Source organism: Lichenostomus cassidix, chromosome 9 (genome assembly GCF_008360975.1).
Source record: "Lichenostomus cassidix isolate B80296 chromosome 9, HeHo_3.0, whole genome shotgun sequence".
Taxonomy (NCBI): Eukaryota; Metazoa; Chordata; class Aves; order Passeriformes; family Meliphagidae; genus Lichenostomus; species Lichenostomus cassidix.
Genome location: NC_139490.1, coordinates 4382876 through 4392582, shown reverse-complemented (window position 1 = coordinate 4392582; position 9707 = coordinate 4382876).

Sequence of the window (9707 nt, the reverse complement as noted above, 5' to 3'; positions counted from 1 at the left end):
CACAGGTTAAGAGAATAAGCTGAGAAAGTGAGAGCAGAACAGATTTTAGACAGGTAAACTTTTGTGTAAGCCTGTTAACACTTTTGTGTAAGCCTGTTAACACCTGATTGCTTTTGAATTCTAACAGACAGCATCAGTGGGATTTCTTTAAAGGGGCTGTTTTGCAATAACCTACAGCTAAAAATAAGAGACCAGACGATGCCCAGAACACACAGCATGTGGGAAACCTTGACAGGCCAGGGAAGAGCAGACAAATGGGGTTTGAAACCTGGGATGAAACAAAGTGATCCTCAGCCATCTCCTGATTAATCACCTTGGCAGAAACAAGCTGCTCAATAAGGTTTCTTTGGGTGCAAGATGCAAACCTGAATTCATGTTGCTTAATTCAAAGGCAGAGATAAAAGCCAGGTTAAACCTGTGGTATCCCTGCATTGTTCAGAACAGAGACTGGATTAGGCTGAGCTTTGCTCCCCAAACTGTGGCTCCAGCTCCAGGGTCATGATGCAAAGCCTTGGGCAGGAATTCAGGCTTGAGCTATTGCTGCCCCTCACTGCTGGCTGCTATCTCTATGCTCTGCCCTCTGGGTTCTGCTGGTCCTCCTGGGGTTTGCATCAGTGCTGCCAGTCAGGTCAGGGTATTGATCTGACATTCCTAAAATTCTGGGTTTGTTTTTATTTACTATTTTATTATTATTTATTAATTTTTAAATTATTTTTTGGGTTTATTTTTCCTCTTCAAACCAAGTAACTCCATGGCTGGTTTCCAATGGTACCAAAGGCAGGGGTGTGGGCTGTAGTACAGAGGTAGGCATGGATGTAAGAGCAGGACAGATATTTATTAAACCAGCATCACTGCCAAGCACATGCAGCAACATGCCTTTGAACCACATCTCGTCCAGGCACATCACAGAACAAATTCCTCCAACAGGAGACAATTCCCCTTCAGTTCATATGGAAGAGACTTATGGTTTATCATAGGAAAAACTGTGTTACTTCCTCTCTTGCCAAATATTTCTGAGCAACTACAGTGTTCACCCCATTGACAGGTGTGACCTGGTCACTAATCCCTTACCTGCTCCCATGGATAATTAACTGCTAAGAATAAATGTAGCCTGCAGCGTTTTCTGTTGGGAGGAAGCCCAGCTGCTGCAGAATGAAGATCCAAACTTGCTGCAATACCAGGGTTATATTACCAATCTCCACACTGCCTGAGTCATGTGTCTGCTGCCTCAGTTCCTCCTTTTTGCTTCCCTGATGAGCACATGCATGCACTCACATGCACTGTGCACAAACCACACACTGTGGGGTTCAGCAAGGCTTCCTGCATTCGGAATTATGCAGCCCAAAGTACACCTAAAAGAGTTTTTTCTAGGGCTTAAGTGCTTCTGGATGCTTAATAAAACACTGAGCTTAGGATCTCAGTGAAGTCCATGGTGATAGTCCAGAAGGAAAAGGCCCCAATTCCAGTGCTGTCAGCCAGCCAGTTCTCATCTCCTGCTCTGGAAGTTTAGCACTTCTGTCTCTTGCTGTTGGGCTCTTGCTATCATGATCCTTATAACAAGGTCTTTCTAGGGTATGTAAAAAAATATTTTCTTTCCAGTGCTGTTTCAGGAACATTCATTTGCATTTGCTTGCTTTTTCTGCAGGCTGCCATGCAAATATGCAGAACACCTGAACAGATCTCCATTCAGAATTGCTCATGTTGGTGTCTAAGAAGCAGCCAAGCACCCTTCACTCTGTGTGCAGTTCTCTTACTTCAAATAAAGCTGGAGTTAATGCCTTTTCAGGATAAATCCTCTGCAGGTGAAGATTTTCAGGACTCAAAATGTGAAAAAATTAATACAGCAGCTTCCCTGAACATCCCAAAATCTTCAGAAAGTGTGAAGATGAAGAAAATCCACTGAAAACAGCCAAAGACTTTAAAAGGAAGCCTGTGTGGAGTAGTGGAAGTGTTTGGAAGGGAGACTTCCCCAGGGTGAAGTGTTACTGAGCTTCAGGACAGTTTGAAATTACCTGTCTGTGCTTAAACTCCAGATTCAGTTCACCCAGACAGTTTGTAGCCAACATCAGCTAGAGCCAGCACACTGACTTCTCGGGAATCATTATTCTTTTCTTGCCTTTTATTTTTGGAACTGCTTCAGAATTAGCTGTGTAGTCAGACCTAAAGTTATAAATGATAGCAGTACTAAGGAACATGCCTTATTTCTCCAATGCACACACCTGTTGGAGCTATTTCCCTCTGTCCAACACCAGGTTACTTATTTATGTGTTTCACTAGTTTCAGGAGGGTAGAGTCTGGCTACATTATTTTTCTGTACATTGAAAGAACACACAGAAAGAAAAATGTTTTTATTTTCCTCAGATGGTAACGGTGCTAGTTGCAGACTAGTTCACGTTTTATTTCTTCTTTGGGACCTGTGGATTTTCTTTGACTTCCTCATTGCACACCTAAACTCCTTTCTGGTGCACATGGGTTATCTGAGGGCTTCAGTCATCCCACCTGGAGGATGAATTGTGACAGGTCAGTGTTTTGGGAGCTGCCAGGACACACTGTGCAAGCTCAGCTCACCCTCTCTGCTGGGGTTTGGAGTGGACAAACCAGGAGTGAAGCCAGGGCAGCCACAATGTGATGAGGAGGATGTGATCACTTTGTAGAGCTCTCAAACAATGGATGAGTTTATCAACCAGACAAGGAACTCCTTTGGTGGGCCAGAATCAGTAAGCTGAGTTTTGAAGGCAATGAGATGGGGACAAACTGAGTCTTTCTTTTGGCTTTATTTCATGGAATGAGAGGCAGAAACATTGCCTGGAATAAGAGGCAGAAACTCCATTGGAAATGGGAGTTTTTCTCACTGCTCCAGAGGGTGGTTTGACAGAGATTTCCTACAAAACAGAGACATCCTCCATACACCTCCCTCCTCCTCTCACTTGCAGCTTTTCTGACCCCTGAGGGTTTCTCACAATTCAAGAACCAAAGAGAGAGGAAAAGAAAAAAGGCACATAAAGCCTGGGGTTTTAACACTTCCTTCCAAACTCTTCTAGCTGGGTTAATTTTGCTGCTGTTCAGTTTACTGCCGTATTTTCTTTCAAGTTTCATGGACCCTTGAGGCCTCTTCACCTGTGATGTTCCTGAGACTCTTTCCTCTCAGCATTGTGTCTATCCAGTGCAGACATCTTTGATTGTATTTTACCAACCACAAGAAGCAGCACACCCAAATCATGGGTGGTGTTGAGACTCCACTGACTTGTTTGGGTGTCCCAATTCAAGGAAAATGTGCAAAAGCAAAGGCAGCATTAGCTTAGTTCCTCTTGACCTTCCCTTATCTGTAGACAGAGACATGGGTCCATAAACTCAGTGTTTAGTTAAAACATAACTGCTGGTACGGTTAAGTTGGTAATGAGGAAAATGAAGCAGAGATCAAAAGATTCGCTTTTTTGTGGATTTAATTTTCTTCCTCATCTTTGCACTTTGGTCGTAAACACTGCCATTCCCCCTCTGCCCTCCTGTTCCACACACTGAAGATTAAGTTGGGAAATATTTTTGGGAAAGACATGAGTATACAGAAGGGAGTATTAGACTGTGACCTTATAACTGCTTTTGAAGTTTTTGAAAGCTACATGGCAAACGTTCCCAGCATTTCCAAATTCTCAGAAGAAGGAGATTCATAGATTGCTCTTCATTAATTTAAGTGTACTAACTAATTGGCCACATGTATGTTTATTCCCTTTCTCTCATGCATGCACACACAGAGCAAAGCCAATACATATATTCCAAGATGCCTGAAACAAATAATGGACCCACAGTACTGCCTCAGTCGCTACTGGCATGGGAAGAAAAGTAAACAGCAAAACAGGAAAAGGAAGGCTAAAACTAGATTAAACAGATTGCTGCATTCAAGAGTGTGCAGTCAGCTGGGAACTTAATGAAAAAAAAAAGAGTTGAAAGGAAAAGTTAAATAACATACAGTCCTCTCTTGTATTTGTGAAAATCCCTCACCAGCTGTGTGGTAAAATGCCCTTAAACTAGCATGCAGTATAAATCTTGGATGTACAGAATTAACCTTTCATTCATGAAGGTAAGCAAAATATCAGGTTGTTCCTCATCACTGGAATTCAAATTAGGCCCAGATTGTTCGACAGGAGCTGGAAGATGACAGGGATAGAGAAATAGGAGCTTCTTTGTCTCAGTTACAGGAAGGAAAAAAAAAAGTAATTTCTCAAGATAAAGACATGTTACCAATGGAAATTCATGCTGCATATATGTAACACAGTATGGTTTCAATTATCTGAAAGAGGAGGTGTGCAAAAATCAAGGTGATTTAAAAACCTGACCTATCACCAAAGCCAGCAAGATCCCTCACTGTTTCTATCATTTGAAGCCAAAATCTCCTGCTGAATACTCTGGTCTTTTTTAATCCTGGTTTGGATTTGAACTTGAAGCCTAGGTCCTAGCATAAATCAAACCCACATCTTAACGTGCTCTTTCCAGACTGCTCCTGATGATAACACAAACTCTATCAAAATAACCTGGCTTTGCTTCTGCAATGATTTCCAAGAGCTACAACCAGGAATTTCACTACTTTCCTGACTGACTGCACAGATATACCCTTCCAGGTTAGCTGGCTGAGCCAAAAAAGAAACCCTAGCCTCCTTCACCGCTGTTTTAGATTTTTACATTTGGAAATATGAAACTCTTTTAGAATAAAGACTCTGTTGGGACAACCTATCATGTCAGGGAATACTTTTCCCTCCTGTCTGATCTCTAAGAGCAGTTAAACAACTTGTCTGCAGTACTTCTGTGTTCTGCTGTAGCCTCATCAATGGAAAGAATTTTTTGGAGTGAAAGATGTTGCTGCCCACTGGTCAGAAGGCACAGAAAGAGACTTTTCAACTAAGTTAAGGAGAATTGCATCTGCTGTTGCCCTGAGAGGAGCACCTGTAAGTAACCCTAAAGACTCTTTTCCCCACAGTCTAAACCCAAGATGTTCTCCAAGATGCTACCAGGGGTACTGTGTTTGGGAAGTTCTGTATTTCTGATAAAATGTGTAGCACAGGACACTTCTTCCTTAATCAAAACAACTCCTCCTCCAGGTCAGGAAAGACCTTTCCATTAGATTAGCCCAGTCTGGGCTACTGAATCCCACAGGTTCACCTTCAAGCAGTTATGACTGAAGTTATTCAAGAGCCAGATATCTCTCATGAACTCAAACTCGGGCAGCTAAATCTCCATTTCTAATGATATTTCTCACAGGACATTATTTTTTGTTTATCCTTAATCAATGTCCTGCAGCAGCACTTGGCTAACTTGTTTCCAAAATAAGATGCATTTCAATTTCCAAGTGATGGAAATATAGATAAAACTATGGGGTCTCCAGCGCTTCTGGACTCTTATGGACAACATATATTAGCTCAGATTCCATTGGATTGGATCATGGTTGGTTGCTCAGGTCAATCTAGGATGGTTTGTGCTGCAAATCTCAGATCTATATCTGACCTGTAGCAAACAGGAGATCTGAAGGTCTAGGACAGCCAATATCTGAACCTTCACCTGTATGAGTATTTGTTCAGAAAAGTAGAATATATATCTATTTCAAAAAATAAATTATAAATGTGTGTGTTGTTTTTCCACCTGTATGAGCCATAAACAGCAAAAATCATTTCATGGAACTGGAAACACACTTATCAGATATTAAATCATGATAATACAGGGCTTCTATATATAGAAGTAGGGCAGTGGCTCTCTGGTTGATATATTAAATTTTATTTTATTTTTCTGAAGATTCCAGGTACTGGTACCATAGAAACAACATTAAAACACTAAAACCCCAAGATGTAATGCTCATTGCTGTCTCTCTAATATTAGATTTTAGCCTTTGTTCTCCCCTGGCAGTGCAGGGAATGGTGCCTATTTCAGCAGCTGCATCAGAGGGGGAGTTTGCAGCTAGCCTTGCCCCTTCTCCTCAGCTCTTCCCTCCAGTGCCCAATGGGTTTTCAGCCCCTGGTCCATGAATTCCCACCTTGCTCCCCATCCCAGAAATGTCTAAACATCTGAAAGTTTCCAAGGAGGGTTTTTTCCGTCATGCTGAGCCTTGAGCTGCAATCCCTGTGCCTGGTGGAATGCAGGTGGTAGACAGCAGTCTGTGATTGCTTCAAGGACTGCAAATAGAGGGAGAAAAAAGTACTCCAAGAGATGAAACCCTGGTAGAAACGAAATCAGAAGGAATTTAGCTGTTTACATGAATGGAGCCAGGATTACCCTTCTAGCCAAGATGATAAGACCCTGAAGTTTATCTATACATTTACTCTTGTTTTCTGCCAGCAATAAACACAGTAAAGGGTGAGATAAAAGCTGTATCAAAGAAGCTGACTGAACTACAAGGGAGGTTTCTCCAGCCTTCAGGCCGCAGGATTATCTTGCACAAAGCAGTAAGTACGAGAGCCATTGTGCAAACACTACACAGCATTGTTTATTTTGTCATATCACAGCTAATCATAACCCCTCCAAAACGCTAAGTGGATCTTGCAGAGAGCACGGTGCTGTTGGGACTGCAGAAGGTAAATGCTGCAAAATGGGAGAGCTCACTCCAACCTCTTCAGCTGTGCTGTCCAGGACACTGCAGCTCATCTGATCATCACAATGAAAATTGATTGTGGGCACAAACTATTCTGAATATGGACCTTGAGATGCTGCAAGGTTTAACTCATTTACTATGCCATTAGAAAGTGCCAAAACTTTGATGTACTGTTTGTCCATCCTTTGGCATCAAACAGCTTTTCCCATCATTGACACTGTGCTGTTCTACCAGGGGGATCTGAAGGAAACACTGGTGATTTTAAGACATTACGGGTCACAGCTGTCTGTTCAAGAAGTGTTTGGGCACATGGTGTGGCTCTCAGGGTGGTACTGTGCAGGGCCAGGAGTTGGACTTGATGATCCTTGTGGGTCCCTTCCAACTCAGCATATTCTGTGATTCTGTGAACTCCCTGCACATGAGAAAACATCCAGGTGAACATCCATTTGTTGGAGGCTATTTTACATGGGGTCATCCCAACTCTAATCGTCTGTCTCCTAGCAATCATCAAGAAGTGACCTCAACCAACCATGGATGATTTACATTGTGGTGACGATTATCCAAGAGAAGAGACAGATTCACACAGCTCTGCTACCCCTGCATCCTCCTGGAGATCTCTCCATGGACACAGAGCTCTGGACTCGTGTCAGCAGGAGCCAGCCTTATTTCCCTTCCCCTCCTTTGGGTGAATAATCTCCACCTCATAGCAGGCAGCAGCAGACAAATGGAAAAATTTACCTCTTTATTTATCCACCACCAGTAATGCAAGGTTTAATCATATATCCCCAGTCATTTCTGTCCCGAGGTTGGCAGCTGAAACTGCAGTGCAAGTTCAAGGCAGCTGCGATCAGCATCCACTCGCTGCGGTGAGTTCAGGAGCAGGAGGAGCCCAGCTGTGGAAGCAGGGTCATTTTTCAGTTCTTGCACTGTTCTTGGAGCCAGTCACTGCCCTCGCTTTTACAGCTACAAAGCCAGGCATCGGCGTGTAAATCAGCCCGCTCCTGTCTCACAGTCTGCTAGACAAACTCCCAGCAGAGGTGTGAACTTCCCCAATTAATCTTAATGAAGTGTTAACTTCAAAGCTGAGCTGCAGCCATTTCTAGGTTAACAGAACCTTACAGAAAAAAAACCTCCCAGCTTGACTCGTTAAAAACAGCTCCAAGGTGAGAGGATTGGTCAAATTTGGGAGTTATTCTGGGAGCTGGAAAAAATCCCACTTCAGTGGCAGCCTTTGCTCATGCACCACTTCCATTGCAGTTGCATTGTTAGGAAACCAAAGGGTCAGGCAGCCAGACTGGAAAAACTGTACAGTGAATGCATGCTAAAAATATCACTGGAATGGAGCAGATGGAGCAAGATAAGGAGGCCTGGATGATAAAGGCTGTAAGGAGCTGTGTAAGCTCTTTGAGCCAAGTGGTGAACTTGATCACACTGTCTTTTACCTTATCCAGGTCAGTGAAGTGCAGAGCAAGAGTCAGATCTTGAGCCCAGATTTAATCCCTGTATTTCCATAACCCTCAGTGATGCAAGGATGCAGATTTTGACCCCCAAAACAATGAAGTGGATTCCTCAAATAAGTCTCAGACACCTGCACTATTGACATTGGCTTTGATAGCACTTTCAGTTGTTGTGGTATTAGTGCATTTGGAAGTGTGAATCCACATTATGAACCCCAAATACAGTCTCTTGGAAAAAGACCTACATTTGAAGAGCCTTGTACTCTTATCTTCCTGATACAATGCCACAGAAGTGGAGCATTTGCAACAAAATCTTCCCTTTCATGTGTCTGTCTGGTTTGCAGCCAAGGAGCTCACCTAACAACTTGGAAAGGAGGATGTAGTTTCGGGAATTAGGCTATGACCAATCAGTACATGTTCACTTCCTATTCCCAGCATGAACTGGTTGATCTTTTTGCTCATTGGTTACTCAAAAACAGGACAAATGCATTTAGCAGGTCTAGCTGTAGGAACTATTTAAACAGACAGGTAACATCCTCCCTGGGGAAAAGTGTCACCAGATCAGACTTGAATGACTTACACACTCAGGTACTCCAGCAAATGAACACTCCACTGCCTCGTTTTTAACTGTCAAAGGCAATAGGGAAAGCATTTCCTTAGAAACAACTGCATGGATCTGTTTGATACAACCCTCTAAAGCCAAAGGTGCTGTGCTGAGCAATTCAGATTGCACTCTGGATACAAGAATTTAATGTAAAAGAGGTAGATCCTTCCTGGTGCTTCATTACAAGCTCCCCTGAAGAACTCTGACTCAGCTGATTACTAATTGCCAGAACACACCCACATCTGCCTGTATAAGCTTTTATAATACAAAAAAGAAACAAAAAAGAAAAAAAGAAAACCACCAAAGAAAAAGGTTAAATTAATTATTTCTGTTTTGAAAAGTTCAAGAGTGAATGCCTGTGTTGCCATGGATGCTGGTTTGTTTATAGTATTGTTTTTTCCTCATTATTAGCTACTATTAAATACCATGAAACAAAAGTTCACTCTCCAGCATTGTACCATGGCTCTGACCTCCAGGTACTGCCTGTAGCTCTAGTGGGGCACAACAGAGAATTTTACTTTTGCTAACAAACTAATGTAGATCAGACAATGCAGAAGCAATAGTTCTTCCAGATCCACAATATTTTCTGCCGAATACCTCAAACCCAGCTATGCTCACCAGGGTCAGGAAGCAGCTTTTGCAAAATTATTTCATGCTAGCAGCTGCTTTGTGTTCTTCTCCTTCCTCTGAAGTGTCTCATTAGAGAAGACAGACTAATAGTCTGAGCTTGGCAATAGCAGACACAGTCAAGAGTGGAGCAGAGCAAGAGGTCCCACTCATTTTAGGAGCCTTGGGTCATCACTGACAGGAATAGGAAGCAATTATTTTAACTTGCACAGTTATAAGGTAACTGGGAAAAAGGGGTCTTTGATCAGCCTCGGGCTGCGTGATCTGTTGAGCTGCTGTGACACAGCTCAGTCATGAAACCAAATTTACAGCTGCCAACAAGTTCTTTCCTAAGTCGGGGAGGCTTTATTTTTCCATTGGAATGGGAGTATTAGTGGATATTTACTATGGCACACAGGCTGCACAGGCTGACAGAGCTCTGCACTGCTTTTCCTACTCCCATGCCAGC